The sequence below is a fragment of the Aegilops tauschii genome, chromosome 7 (genome assembly GCF_002575655.3).
Source record: "Aegilops tauschii subsp. strangulata cultivar AL8/78 chromosome 7, Aet v6.0, whole genome shotgun sequence".
In the NCBI taxonomy this organism is placed as follows: domain Eukaryota; kingdom Viridiplantae; phylum Streptophyta; class Magnoliopsida; order Poales; family Poaceae; genus Aegilops; species Aegilops tauschii.
Genome location: NC_053041.3, coordinates 151,961,302 through 151,976,777, shown reverse-complemented (window position 1 = coordinate 151,976,777; position 15,476 = coordinate 151,961,302). Strand labels below are relative to the sequence as shown.

Below are 15,476 nucleotides of genomic sequence, written 5' to 3'. Positions count from 1 at the left end.
CATATCATCTCTCATCTCGTAGGCAGTAAATATTTTGATGAATGTGTTACTCAAAAAACAAAATGTTGTATTGACATTCAATAGCACGGAGAGAGTAGCTTAGAGAAACGTTGTTGTGTTCTGGATGACAAAGAACACATGTGACAGTAAGTCCAGGTATTTCTACATGAGGAGTACAAAGTTACTTTTACTGAGAGTTCACTTGAATCCTTGATAGCTACTGACCATAGGAACTTAACCCGGAAAAAATGTGCAAAAAAGAACCATTTTGTATTACCATTAGTCGTCGATTCTGTGTAATGTTTTATTTTTTTGCTACCCTAGCATTGAATTAGCACAGCATTTTCAAGAGCTGTACTCTCATTATTTATTTCTTGTACTGTTAATTTTATTTCCAGAAGCGAACTTGTACAGGGTACATGAGTTCCAATAGTAGCTTCCGTTGCAAAAAAATTACATAATCAAGCATTCTTGCTGTGTTGCCTTTCTTTCCAGATATAAAGATTGCCAGTTTTGAATCCGATTCTCAAATAGACAATCATAATTCTATTGCCAGTTCTGAAATAAAGAAATGCTTGCGTAACAGTACCATAACAGCACCAAAACGAATCCTCATCCTTGGTAACTTACTGGCTTTGATCTTCCAGGGCAGCATTATGAGATCCTTGGTTTACTTACAGGTAGGGCATCAGCTCAAACCTAACACAGAAACTCCTTGCTTGGCATTTGAGCTCTTGTTTTCTCAAGACTGGTACTAGTAAATGTTATTTCACTATGTATTCTTTCCTCAGTCCATAGAGAAATGTGGGAATAGTTCGATGTGTGTTGGAGAGATAGTTTTGTTTTATATATCGTAAGAAGAAAAGATCGTGTTTCCTAAGGGGAAACTCAAAAACATTATTAGCAACTCACTATGTATTCTACCATCAGTTCTATGTGTATTAGAGAGAGGGTTCGGTGTCTTATTGTTTTCACTTTCCCAGAAAAAATGTTTTATTGCAGATTAGGAACTTTGTATTTACATTTTTTTAAACAAAGAACTAATAAGTTCATATAAGTTCAAAAGACAAAGCGTTAAAAGTTCAATCAAAAGCTCTCACCACTTTCCTTTCTATTTTTTAATTATTGTAGGACATTTCAAGCACTGAGCAAAAGGGATTAGGATAAATTGCAGAAGTAGTTGTAGGATGCTTAAGTTCTTTTGACTTTCCTTTCTCTCATTCTTCATGTACCGACGAGCTGTTTCATTTTTTCTGGTTTCAAAAAAGTAGAAGGGGAAGATGTAGAGGGTGGACTACTCTGGGCCTTTGCTGCTGGAATCGTGGCGTATTCATGAGCTCCTGTAGAGCTACCGATCCAGCGAGCCGCCCATGTCGATGAAATGCATGCTAATTAATTCCCTTGAAAACGCCATTGGTGACCTCATTCTTCTTTCTTAACAGGAAACAAGAGGGAGCGTCAGCACTGATACAGGGAGATGCACACCAAACCCGCTGCCTGAAGCCGTTCACCGTCGCAGTGCCCCTTCCCCAGCCATCGTGAGGTATACCCTGCCCAGTGGCTCCCGAACCAGAAAAACAAACCGGCCCAGCCCGCACCCCCACCACTCTCTCCTCTCTCCCTCGTTCCTAATCTCTCCAACCGCACACGCCACCCGCCGCCAGCCCCAACTCTCCGGCAACCCGCCTCCCCCCGCCACCCACCTCCGGCGACGCGCCGCGACCACCGCACCCTGCCTCCTCCCTCACGCCGAGCGCTGCCCCTGAACCCTGCCTCCTCTCTCGCGCCGCCCCCACTGCCCCCCCGAGCGTGGCCGCCCCTCCACGGATCCAAGCTCGCACGCCGCCACCCCTCCCACAACGCCGAGCTCGCACGCCACCGCCGCCGGCGCCCCCAACTGGCCGCCCCTCGTCAGTTCGTGTGTTCCATCCGCACAAAAAATCGCCGTCCCTAGCTTCCCGTGGATCCCTGCGCGCCGCCGCCCACCAGAAGGATGCTCTCGTGCTCCCCGACGCCGCTTTCCTTAAGCATTCGTGTGCTCCAGAAGTCAACGCGACACAGCTGCTTCCTCCGGCAACACCTCCTACCGGCGCCGGCGGTTCAACTTTGCTAAATTCTGTAGTTAACCATTGCTAAAAATCATCTTAGAAATTATCTCGTTTAAATAGTTCACCTTTTCTAAAAACTGTAGTTCTCTGGTTAGAAAAACAATAGTTATCTCTGCAAAAAAGTATGACAATCTTTTGGTAAAGTCTCAATCTCTTCTCAGTTTTTGTGTACGCTCGCTGGCGATGCGTCCAGCATGCTTGCGGTGCGAGCGCCATAGTGGCCACCACTAATGGCATTGGCGGCCAGCATGCTTGCACAAAAAATAGCTAGCTAGGTGTTCAGGATCGTCTATTTTAACCCCCCGGAACAGGGTGCTCAGGACGTCTATTTTATTTTCTGAAACACTAGCTAGGTGTCCCCAGTTCAGTACGTGGACTATCATCAGCTCTAGTTGCTGCTTCCTGCCACCAACGAATTGCGCAAGTTCAAAGAGTGTCGCATGAAAAATTCAAAAGGTGTTGTATGGCAAGTTCAGAATTTTGGTTTCGTGAAAAGTGTGATTTTTGGACAATATTTTGTGCGATTCAATTGTTCATCTTCAGAACTTGGAGATGTTAAGTCTACTTTTTTCTATGATGAAGGTAGACATGAGCTCCATCTGCAATGGTTATCCGCCCTAGTGCTTCAAAGATGCTTATTTTGTTTCCCCCGTGACGCAGCGAGGATGATAGTGACGACACTTACAAAATTGTTTTCTGTGTTGCTATGTTGTCAGTCCAAAGTGTTGAAGATGTAGTCCTGGGTGTGTAGATGATGTGGTGTGTGTCTGGTTGTGTGTGTGTGTGCATGATGATTGGTGGCTGTTGTGTGTGTGTGCAGGGTACCCGGCGACAGCGGGTAGGCGGCAAGTGTACTGGTGAGCAGCTACCCGGAAAATGCTGGAACAGGGCTTCCAAAGTAAGCTCCTTGCTTCTTGCTTCTCTTTAAATCTCTTGAGCTTTACATGGTATGTTCAAGACAAGTCCTCTAGTGGTTGTATTGTATGACGTTCGTTTAAATGATCGGCTATACTGACACCGCATATGTGGAAACTCAAAATGAAAATAAAAGGTGTTAATGGAGAAATATAAGAACAAAAACAGTTCTGTGTAGCCATCTAGCAACATGGTGATCAAACAAAATCCCGACAGCCACCCTCCATGGTGATCAATTCCATGTGCTGATGGGTATGCTTGCTTAGCACAAAATTCATAAACTGTCAATTTATTTTGAATTGAACTGATGCTGCTCTTGATTCAGACACGAGGGGAGAAGATGGAACTAGAATCACTAAAAAAAAAGACACATCCGTGACATTTTGGGCCGAACGAAAAAAATTTCTTCATACATATGACACTTCTATGACGATAATTGTGACAAACCCGGTATCATCATAGATGTGGTGGGCTCCTACTTCTATGACAAAACATCATGACAGAAAATGGGTTTTTCGTCCTGGGCGGGCCGGAGACGCAGCTGCATGACATTCTTTGGGCCGTCCATGACGGAAAAAAACCGTGGTAGAAGCGAGGGCGAGGAAAATTTCGAGGAGTTCCCGGTTATGGTGGGAGGTCGGGGGCCGAGCGATGCGCGTTTCTCTCGTACACGTACGCGCGTGTGTGCGAGGCGTTAGCTCTAACTGAACTCGAGCGAGGCGTTGGGCTCTAACTGAACTCGAGCGATTGCACTGCAGGCTACGCGTTACTGAACCCGAGCGATCGATCGATGGTTGTTAACTGAACCCGATCGAGCATTCCTTCGCTACTGCTGCAAACTGAAGCCGATCGATGCTGCCTCTGGGATGAACAGTGAGCGTTGCGGGGGGGGGGGGGGGGGGGGGGTGGATGAACAGTGAGCGGTGGCGTTGCCTCTGGATGAACAGGACCACGTGGTGTGGAGGGCCGGATGAACAGTAGACGGTGGAGGGGTGCCCGTGGAGGGGTGGTTGAACAGGCCCCCGTGGTGTGGAGGGCTGGATGAACAGTAGACGGTGGAGGGGTGCCCGTGGAGGGGTGGTTGAACAGTAGCCGGTGGAGTAGCGCGCGGTGGAGGCTGGATGAACAGGAGCCCGTGGAGGCTGGAGGAGGTCGACGGTAGCCTGTGGAGGCTAGAGGAGGTCGACGGTGGAGATGAACAGTATCCCGTGGAGTCCCGTTTTGCGGTACGCCACACCCCTCCCGATGAACAAGACCCCCGTTTCGACCGTAGGAGGTCCGTTTCGTCCGTTCTGCGGTACGCCACACCCCTCCCGATCAACAGGACCCCCGTTTCGACCGTAGGAGGTCCGTTTCGTCCGTTTTGCGGTACGCCACACCCTCCCGATCAACAGGACCCCTGTTTCGACCGTAGGAGGTCCGTTTCGTCCATTTTGCGGTACGCCAGACCCCTCCCGATGAACAGGATCCCCTTTCGAACGTGGCCAGTCGAACACAAGGCCGTTTCCTCCGTTCTGCGGTACGCCAGGCCTCGTTTCCATCGCCTGTTCCGTCCACGCCCTCCCGATGAACACGACCACGCATTCCGTTCCGACCCAGTCGGTTGGCTCCCACGCATTCCGTTGCCTCCCGATGAACACGACGCATTCCGTTGCCTCCACATGAACACGACGCATTCCGTTGCCTCCCCATGAACACGACAACTATGCAGTTTCTCCGTTCCGACCCAGCCATGTCAACGAGCCCTCGCCGTACGTATGCGCCAGTAGGCGTTCGAGACCCCGCCCGTATGTACACATACGTGGCCGTATTTTCTTTCTTGCACCCTGGCCGCTGTACGTATGTGTACATGCTACGTGCGCGCCTCTACTACGACACGTGCGCGCCTCTACATCCACCAGTATATATGTACGTACACGTTCGCGACCAGAATGACAACGCTATGTACGCTTCGACCAGGTGGGTCCCGACTGTCAGGCACTTCCTTGCGTGCGAAGATGTAGCTGGTGGGTCCCAGCAGTCAGGGGGCGAATCATTTTGGTTTTTTTGCCCGGACGCATTTCCTTGGGTGCGAAGGTGTAGCTGGTGGGTCCCAGCAGTCAGGGGGGAAACATTTTTTTCACGAAATACTGTGGCCCGTCCGGTGGGTCCCCGCTGTCAGCTGGAGGAATAATTATTTTGCGTGTAATAAGGAGGCACTTCCTTGCTGCGGCCGTGGACCCAACTGTCAGCGTCTCCACGCACAATACTCTTCCGATGGAAGTCGGTCGTTGACCACATTGACCACGCCGCGCTGAGAGCACCACGGCGGTGGACGACGGCGAGGCCTAGGAAGGGGACGACACGGAGGCAGGGAAGACTTGGCTGTTGTTTCCCACGCGGAGGGGAGTACGACTGTACGAGGGTTTACTGGTTCGTCTGCCGTCGCCGGAGAATAACAGCAGGTGTGGGTGAGTAGAGGGATGGCTAGGCCAGCGATGGGAGTACGGTGGGGCGGTGAGGCCTGCGCGGCAGCACAGCCGGCCGCGGGGAGGAGGGAGCACAGTCCTGCCGGCGCTTGTTTGAGCGGCTGAAGCAGGAAGAGCAGAGATTGAAGAAGCACGACGGCCGTTGGATGGACATCCAATAGTCAGTGCTTGTGTGTCAACCTTTTTTTAGGAAAGCCTCAAATCTGTGGAAAACAGCATACAGCCCATCTGCCATTATTTCTAATAATTTACAGCCCATATGCTAATTCTTAAGGTTTTTTTTGGAGCCCATATTCTTTTTGTTAGCATTACATCCCATATTGTGGCCACGGTTAAAAAAGTATATGAAATTTTGCATATTTCGGTGCGGTCCGAACTGTTTTTAATCCCGAAATTTCGACTCACATTCAAACTGATTTTAAAAATAAATGTATATCAATATAAAATCCAACAAATTCTTCACGCATAAAAATTAATGTAATTTAAAATCTTGAAATGCAAAAAAAGATATTTGAAACTAATTGCCGGTTTGATGTGTTTTAAAAATGTACAACCCATTTCTCATTATTGATGGGCCATTTTCTCGGCCAGCCGAATGAAAGCTCTCCTCGTCTTGAAAGATTTGCAGCCCAACAGGCCTGACAAAGCGACTTACTTGGCAAATCACAAAAAAACTGGGCTGTGGCCGTGGACCCAGCTGTCAGCCTCTCCACATACAGTACTCTTTCGATGGAAGTCGTTCGTTGACCACGTTGACCACGCCGCGTGGAGAGCACCACGGCGGTGGACGACGGCGAGGCCTAGGAAGGGGACGACGCGGAGCCGGGGAAGACGCGGCAGTGGAAGTCCGCGCGGAGAGGAGTACGAGGGTTCACTGGTTCGGCTGCGGTGTGAGGCTGTCGTCGCCGCAGGGCCTGGCCAGCGGTGGGAATAGTAGGGGGCGGTGAGGCCTCTGCGGCAGCACTGCCGGCTATGGGAGGCAGGAGCATGCGGCACGACCGGTGCTGCTTTGGGCGGCTGGAGAAAGAAGACCAGAGGTTGAAGAAGCACTACGGCCGTTGGATGGACATGGTACGGTCATTGGCGCTAAAATCGTTCATATTGACTAAGTTGACAAAGCCCTTCGTCCCCGTCAACTTAGTAGGCCCACAAGTCAGCCTCCCACCAAGGTGGGTCCCAGCTAGCCGGGGGAGTATTCATTTTTTTGTGCGTAATAAGGAGGCACTTCCGGTGGGTCCGAGCTGACAGCGGGGGAAACGTTTTTTCGTGAAATACGGTGGCCCGTCCGGTGGGTCCCAGCAATTAGGGGGAAACGATTTTTTTTCGCAAAATACTGGTGGCCCGTCCGGTGGGTCCCCGCTGTAAGGTGGAGGAATAATTATTTTCCGCGTAATAAGGAGGCACTTCCTTGCGGCTGCCGTGGACCCAGCTATCAGCCTCTCCACGTATAGTACTCTTCCGATGGAAGTCGGTCGTTGACCACGCTGCGCCGAGAGCACCACGGCGGTGGACGACGGCGAGGCCTAGGAAGGGGACGACGTGGAGCCGGGCAAGACGCGGCAGTGGATGCCCACGCGGAGAGGAGTACGAGTGTTCACTGGTTCGGCTGCGGTGTGAGGCTGCAGTCGCCGCAGAATAACAGGGGGTGTGGGCGAGTGGAGGGATGGCCTGGCCAGTGGTGGGAGTAGTATGGGGGCAGTGAGGCCTCCGCGGTAGCACAGCCGGCCATGGGAGGCAGGAGCAGGCGGCACGACCGGCGCTGCTTTGGGCGGCTGGAGCAAGAAGACTAGAGGTTGAAGAAGCACTATGGTCGTTGGATGGACATCATACGGTCACTGGAGTATTGACTAAGTTGACAAAGCCCTCCGTCCCCGTCAACTTAGTAGGCCCACAAGTCAGCCCAACAATATGGTGGGTCCCAGCTAGCAGGGGGGTATTCATTTTTTGGGCGTAATAAGGAGGCACTTCCTTGCGTGCGAAGATATAGCTGGTGGGTCCGACCTGTCAGCGGGGGGAACGTTTTTTCGCGAAATACAGAGGCCCTTCCTGTGGGTCCTAGCTGTCAGGTGGAGGAATCATTATTTTGCACGTAATAAGGAGGCATTTCCTTGCGTGCGGCCGTGGACCCAGCTGCCAGCCTCTCCACGTACAGTCGACTTCCGATGGATGTCGTTCATTGACCACGTTGACCAGGCCGCGCCGAGAGCACCAGGGTGGTGGACGACGACGAGGCCTAGGAAGGGAACGACACGGAGCCAGGGAATACTCGGCGGTTGTTTCCCACGCGAAGGAGTACGCGGGTTTACTGGTTCGTCTGTCGTCGCCGGAGAATAATAGCATGTGTGGGTGAGTAGAGGGATGGCTAGGCCAGCGATGGGAGTACGGTGGGGCCGTGAGGCCTGCGCAGCAGCATAGCCGGCCGCGAGAGGAGGGAGCAGGCAGTCCCGCCAGCGCTTGTTTGAGCGGCTGGAGCATGAAGAGCAGAGATTGAAGAAGCACGACAGCCATTGGATGGACATCCAACAGTCATTGCTCTCGTGTGTTGACCAAGTTGACAGGGCGTTGCGTGTGCGTCAACCTTTTTTTTATGAAAGCATACGCGTCAATCTGTAGTAGGCGCACAAGTCAGCCTCAAATCTGTGGAAAACAGCATACATCCCATCTGCCATTATTTCTAATAATGTACAGCCCATTTGCTAATTCTTAAGAATTTTTTTGGAGCCCATCTTCTTTATGTTAGCATTACACCCCATATTATGGCCACGGTTAAAAAGTATACGAAATTTTGCATATTTCGGTGCGGTCGACTGTTTTTAATCCAGAAATACCGAGTCACATTCAAACTATTTTGAAAAATAAATTATATAAATATAAAATCCAAATAATTGTCCACGCATAAAAATCATTGGAATTTAAGATCTTGTAATGAAAAAAATTGAAACTAATTCCCGGTTTGGTGTGTTTTAAAAATGTGCAGCCCATTTCTGGGCAAACCGAATGAAACTCTCCTCGTCTTGAAAGATTTGCAGCCCAGCAGGGCCGATAAAGCAAGTGGGCCTTGTTTGGGTATTTCTTAAAAAAAATAGAACTGGGCTAGCCATTTTCAGCAAGAAAAAAACACAACTGGGCTCATGATGTGGTAAACATAAATAAAACCCTGGCTAGACGGGCCACAGCCCCCGCACAGCCCCGTTGTTACCCTGATCCGTCGCTAAAACTATTATAAATAACAACTGCTTGTTCCTCAAAAAAAAAACTGCGCGACTTGCTGGGTCCCTGGTGTCAGCCGCTCGTAGTGTAATTCTCTCGTTTATTGACTACGTTGACAATGGCGTGAGCCCCAGATGTCCAACCATTAGGAGGAACCATATTTTTGGGCTTGTACTATAGAGGCACTTGCTTGCGTACTGCCATGACGCTGGTGGGTCCCTACTGTCATCCTCTCCACGTACAGTCATCTCCTTGTTCCTCTCGGTTGTTGACGACGTTGACAACGCAAGAGGGCGGCGCACCGCGCACGATGAGAGAACCAAGGCCGCAAGGTGGAGGACGACGGCGAGGCCTCGGACGGAATGAACAGGAGCCGTTGAAGATGCGCCGGTCCAGTCGCAGGCGGAGGGGAGTACGAGGGTTGACTCGTTCGGGCGCGGGTGCGTGTTGGGGCTGACATCGCCGGAGAATAACAGGACGTGTGGGGGAATAGAGGGAGGGACTTGCCAACGTTGGAGGGTACGTACAGTAGGGCGGCAGAGGCGGGAGCAGGCGGAGCCGACGGGGTGGTTTGGTTTGGGCGGCTGGAGGAAGAAGAAGACAAGAGATAGAAGATACACGACAGTGTTGGATGTCAATCCAACGGCTGGTAGGCAAAATCGTTTGTTGACTGGCTAGTAAGTCGACACCACCTTGGATAGGCTATTTCCTCGCGGGTCCCAAATGTCAGAATCCAAATCTGTCACGGTCATGCAGCCTTTCCTATGAAAATTTACAGCCCATTTGATGTGCTAGTTTGAAATAAGTTTGTGGGTGCTGGTGGGGGCTAATCACTTGGCTTCTGTAATGCACAGCGAGCTCAAGCAGCCGGCGAGATTGATGTTATTTCCCTTGGTTGGGATTTGTTACAATATTTCACTCTAAATTAAACGAATGGCAAGCCATTTGCCTTGTTTCAAATAAAATATGACAGTCACAACCGAGTTGAAAAGGGCAGGAACATCTAACTCCAGCTTACAAACTGTACAAAAGCACGAGGGTTAATTGTTCATCAGGTTTACAAAAAAACTAGATTGAAAAGGGAAACAACATCTAACTCCAGCACTGTTTTCGGCAGTCACAGTCAAATGGATCGGTCAGGTCCATAGAATGAACCCTGGATCGTAAAATTTACTGGATTATGACCACAATATGTTGTAAATAGAAGCCCGGCACGTTCAGAAGCTCTTTTGCCCACCTGAAACTCCTTTTTTTCTCTTCGACATACCCATCCGTCAAAACCATGCTGCTGATAAACTTAAGCCTGATGGACAATAGTAACCTCGCATTCAGCAGGAAGAATGTGACAAATCTTGTGTTTGCACGGTTGGCTACATATCGTTCTAGCGTTATTGTCTTCAATCGAATCTCATGAGAAGTGAGAAAATCCTGATGCTTACGAATCCACCGATTGGTTATAACTTTCTTACCCCGTCCTATTGCCTAAATAGACATGAAGATTGAAAACAGTTAAGGTCTAAAAGAAGAGTGTCGAAAGAGCAACAGCTGAACGGTTAATTCTAGTAACTATATGCGGGCTTCCAATGTGCGTGAAATTATCACCTTTATATACAACTTCTCTAGACATGGAAAGCATTGCAGCAAGCCAATAATCTTGTTCAGATCAAAACTATTCATTTGGATATATAAGATCTTGACAGAATCCAGCACCATTGATAGGCCATCCATGGAGAAACTCTTCATTGAGCATAGAACATAATATTAGTACAAAATGTGTACTCCAAGATGATATATAAATTATGCGCAGAAATTTAAAATGCAGCTTATGGTTACAAGTGTAGATGATAATATAAAGTACCTGAAGAACTGTGGAGCCAAACAACATATTGAAATGAGCACAAAGATCATGTATTACACCCAAGGTCTCCAGTTTAGGCGCAGAGAGGACGGTTATTTGCAACGGTGAATAACTAGAATCAAGGATCAACCTTTGAAGTGAAGAGGCATCTTGGATGATGAGCTGCCTTCCGTTAAAAGAAATTCCAATTCTTACAAGGTTAGGAGACTTTATTTGGAGACAACCGATTCTAACTGTGAAAACAAGCACCAAGCACTCCAGCGCAGGGCAACTGGAGTGGATGATGATGTGCAATGAGGCCTCCGATATACGAACCCGCACAAGTGAAAGTTTCTTGAGAAATGGGAGTCGAAGGTTTAGTACCAGATTGTCTGGTAGGTAGCACAGCGCAAAGGTGGTGGCGTGGAGAGAGGACGAAAACCGCGAGATGGACATCGGTGCTGAGGGCACAAGTTCATGGCGTTCGGTATGTGGTATGTGATTTCCAGGGAATAGTAGAACTCAAGCAGCTGTAGTTCTGTGAATTCAGGGGATTTCAGCCAGGCGTCCACCATGCAGGGCATGGTATGCTTGCTCAGGTAGCATGACGGGATGCAGAGGCTTTGAACGGAGCCCTGGTGGGAGGAGATGATGGCTCTGGGGATTTCAAAATCATTGAAGAGAGATAGCTGACGATAGTCGAGATTAAGGGGCACGGCGCGCCATAGAGGGCGCCACCAAATTGAGAGGACTTGAGTGCGGCAGCAATCCTTGGTGGGGAGAAGCGAGATGATCTCCCCAAGGACGGCATCCGGGAGATCGCTGATGCGGTCCACCCGAGATTCTACGGGTTCCTAGGATCTGGTGGGGGCGGGATCGCCGCTTCTCCCCGCGCTGCCGGGTGCGGGATCTACAACAGGCGCCGCCGCTGGCGGGAGCCTCATCTTCTTGGCGCTGGGGTCAGCCGACTCCATTTTCCTTGAGGGCGTCGCGTCGCGCTCACGGATTTGAGCAGAGTAACGAATGACGAGCCTAGTTGTAGTGCGAGCGAAGAAGAAGGGGAACTGGGGGTTTTCTGTAGGAGTGAGGAAGAAGGGGAGCTGGGGTTTTCTGTAGGAGTGAGGTGAGGAATTTGGGGGTACGAGTGGAGCGAGCTGACGTGAGGTGGGTGGGAGCGAGGAGGAAGAAGAGCACCCAGGTTTTTTGGGGGCGGGGGGCGGTGTGTTGGGTGTGGGTAGCGCCTCTCATTCAGTAAATATATGGGCTTGTGAATTGATTTTACTATTTACTAGTGTGGATGGGTTGTTTTGTCTTGGGCCCGGAGAAACAATTACTACTAGTACAGTGGAGACACTCTACAGCTACCCAGAAAAACAATTACTACTAGTACAGTGGAGACACTCTACCGCTTCTGGCTCCTCCTAGGTCATTGAAACGTCACCCTCTACTGAATGCCGTTATACTTTTGTTCACCGACATGCGGGCCATGCAGTGCGCGGGCCCAAATGCCATCCACCAAATTAGAAGGCAGTATGAAGGCGGAGAGTCACCCCGGTCGTAGCGCGGCAGTAACGAGCCGTCGTATCACAAAACCCCACCTCCCCGCAGTCTAAGTTTGATGGACGAAGCAACCATCATTTCACTCTTCGCTGAATCCCCTTCTCCCTCACCGTCTTCAAGAAAGGCAACACTCGCATCTGCCACTGTTCTTCTCTCGGAACGAAGGGAAGGTAAGCGGATCCGTGAAGTTGGTATATTTTTGTTCAGAGAAAAAAAAGAACTTTTGCAAAGCAGTAACCGATCCTCACTCTCTTTTTTGTTTCATTGTCATTGCGATTGTGTTTTCCTTTCAGTGGTCTCCTAGTATTCGTCAGTTTCATGATGGACCAAGGAGAACCAGGCAAAGAACTGCCGATATTGGAGCAGACGCGGGAGGCTGATCCCCACGAGACAGAGAGCTCCAAGAAGATAGAGGCAACCACCGAGCCGACCCCAGATACGCTCACGGCCACTACTGAGATGGTCAACGCCCCGTTTGAGGTTACAGCCCCCGTGGCACTGCAGGAGCAGTTTTCCCCCTTCGAGGATGTGTCCCCCCCCCCCCCCCCGCTGAGCTGCCCAAGGTGATTTCCTTCTTTGCCGATCTCGATTGTGGTTTTTCATCTAAGTATGTGGTGATTTTTTAGAAAAGGAAGTATGTGGTGATTAATAATGCAAAATTTTATTAGCTTCGATGCCATGCTATACATAGTGGTTTAAATAACTTGTGTTTCTTATACTGAAAAGTAATTCAGAATTTGTTTCTGTTTCAATTAGAGCCCTGATGCAGACAAGGATTGTGTGGTTGTACATGTCACTCGCTATGAGGCGGACGACCTGAATATACGCACTGGGAAAACAGAGTTCTTAGGCTTTTGGATCCTGGAAGCCATTTGCGGTTATACCAATGAAGAGTTGTATTCCAGCCTCACTGTTGTCAGGCGTGTTGTCCAGGGTGTACTGAAGCACAAGAAGTTCAAAGCTACTCCTTCGTTTGTGAGGCATACTGTTCTTGTCAAGCTTACGCAGGAAGATGACGTGGCATGCCTCCACAAACAAGTTTATCAGTGGCAAGGCCACAAGGTTGTCTTCATGAAGGTTCACAGGATTGAGCTGCTGCGGGACGTCCTCGATGATGTTCATGGCAATGTTCGTCTTGTGTCCAGCCCAAATTAGATCGAGGCATGAAATAGTTGCCCCAGCTAGTGTTTAATAGTAGTTTGGATTGTGTCTAATTATCCGAACCTTCCCTGTTATCGACCCCTCTGGGGCTAGTACTCTGTTTGAATCCGTCTATGGGAACTGCTGCTACTTTTGTGTGCCCGTGAATCATGTGAGAACCATCGTAATTGTTGCTGAAACAGATGCGTCCTCACTAGTTTTTTCATGAATATGGCATGGTAAGACATAAGTTGTCATGGTTTATCATACGAGCAGTGTGTGTTTTGATGAAATAGAGCACTCGTTCAAGAACCGTGCGCCGACGTATACATAAGTACTTGTAAACACTGTTGGTGCTACCCCACTTGTAAGCAGTTGTGCAAAACACGGCACATTGGCTCAGCTCGCTTCAACACTAGGCTATCGACCAGCTAACAATCAACAATCTGCTGTCTGACATATAAGCAACTATGTATCTTGTTACAGTGGTTCATGCAGTTAATTGAGGCCACAATGTAATAAATTCCAAACGTTCACACGCTAGTCCAGCGCTCATGTGGAACACTCACATTAAACTCGTCTTCATAAAAAACTTGAAAAGCATAAGTTAAGCAATTTTATACATCTCAATGATTCATAGAACATAACAAACATATACTAGTCCACAGCAAAAGACAAAGTTGTGAGAAGGTTTACAAATGAGGAAAAAACAAGCAAGGCTTCTCTGAGCAAAGGGCCTCCCGGCAGGCTTAAATTTCCTGGAGTTCACTCTGGTTTTTTCTTGTTGCCACCATCCAGGGTTAGGTTCTCTCATTCCAGAATAACCAATTATAATTATGGTCTCAGCTGGAATGCTGAACTGAACCATGCAGTGTACTGACCAGCTGAAATGCTTGTGCATTCCACTAAATTTAAGCACCGCTATTTGCAGAAATAAGGAGACCACAATGCCTCTTGTCCGCGCACCTGTCCAAAAAACCGCCGTGCAGCTGTGCCAGCTAGTCCTCGGTCCATGGATGAACTGGTAGAAAGTGCATTCCGGACTAGGATGCAGTTGTTTTCGCTCGTCCTTGCACTGCAATCAGGAAGTAAAATGTACGAATCAGCTTCTTTTAGATTGCGTTGGTCATTCTACCTTAGTTACTACCAATGTAGGGATACCTTGAAGATGGGACGTTAGACGACGACAACAAGGGATAGCCATCTCATTTTGCGCAGTTGTACTAAAACTGAGGTGTGTGCTTTTGATTGCGTGGATAGAAACGATACGGAGACAGACATCCCGAAATGATATGGAGACAGACATCCCTGTTTGCGCAAATACGAAATACGGTTATTTAAACAGTGATAGATATTACTACTTTCCCCCGTTTCCTCTTAGAACCAAGTCCAAGATTCATGCTATAGCTTTCCCACTTTCTTCCCTGTTTGAACCAACGCTTTGAGTCGACTGTATGAACTAGCTTTACTTCTAATAATAGTAGAAGTCTAGGTGGCTTTGGAACAGCGGACGGAAGTAGAAAAGGATCCACACGAAGGGAGCTGGGGCAGTAGAGCAAGGCAGGTTTCGAAGGAATATATACCTGAGGGTCGTCGGCATGTGGCAAAGACGACATCGGGAGGCCGCATCTTGGCCACAATACCGCGGGGAGGAAGAAGGGGTCGGAGGCCCTCCCGAGCCGGCGCTCTCTCAGAGAGAACGGCACGGCCGCCGATCGGGACGCGCGGGCTGCCGTTGGTCTCCTCCCTCGCCGCCGACGACAGCGTGAACGATGCACCTACACCCCTGCCCCGGTCGAGGTTGTCCGGCCGGATTTGTGACCAGCCGTGAGCTGAGAGAGAGTGTGGCCACCTATGTGTTGCTTAGATCTGGAGAGCATGAGAGAGTGAACGAGAGGAACCCTAGTAAAGCAAGCGCTAAGGCTCCTGCTTTTATATATAGTGGAGTTATTTTGTTGTACCAGCTTCAAAAAAATGCGCTCCTACGTGTACCCGCGAGTGGGTGTGAGAGAACTAGTGCGTGCGTGCACCGCTTCTCTTCGTGAGAGTACAATATAGTATGCCCAAAGAACGTTCGCCGCAAGAGTAATAGTATAAGTGTGTGACGTGTGAGCTAAAATAAAATGTGTGCGCCGTCTTTTGTTTTTTAGAAGTTCTGAGGGTAGGGTGTGAAGAGCACATATGTGCGTGACGTCTACCTGCAGATAGACGGTGGGTGCGACGTGCGAGTCTGCGAGA

At 49.3% G+C, this 15,476-nt stretch overlaps 1 long non-coding RNA gene across 1 annotated transcript; it reads left to right on the top strand.

Annotated features, from left to right (window-relative positions):
* The first annotated feature begins 1,574 nt into the window (after window positions 1-1,574).
* On the top strand, window positions 1,575-13,500 carry LOC141027957 (uncharacterized). The gene is made up of 3 exons (XR_012190013.1): window positions 1,575-3,006; window positions 12,392-12,661; window positions 12,855-13,500. It is a non-coding gene; the product is annotated as an uncharacterized lncRNA (long non-coding RNA).
* The last annotated feature ends 1,976 nt before the right edge of the window (window positions 13,501-15,476 follow it).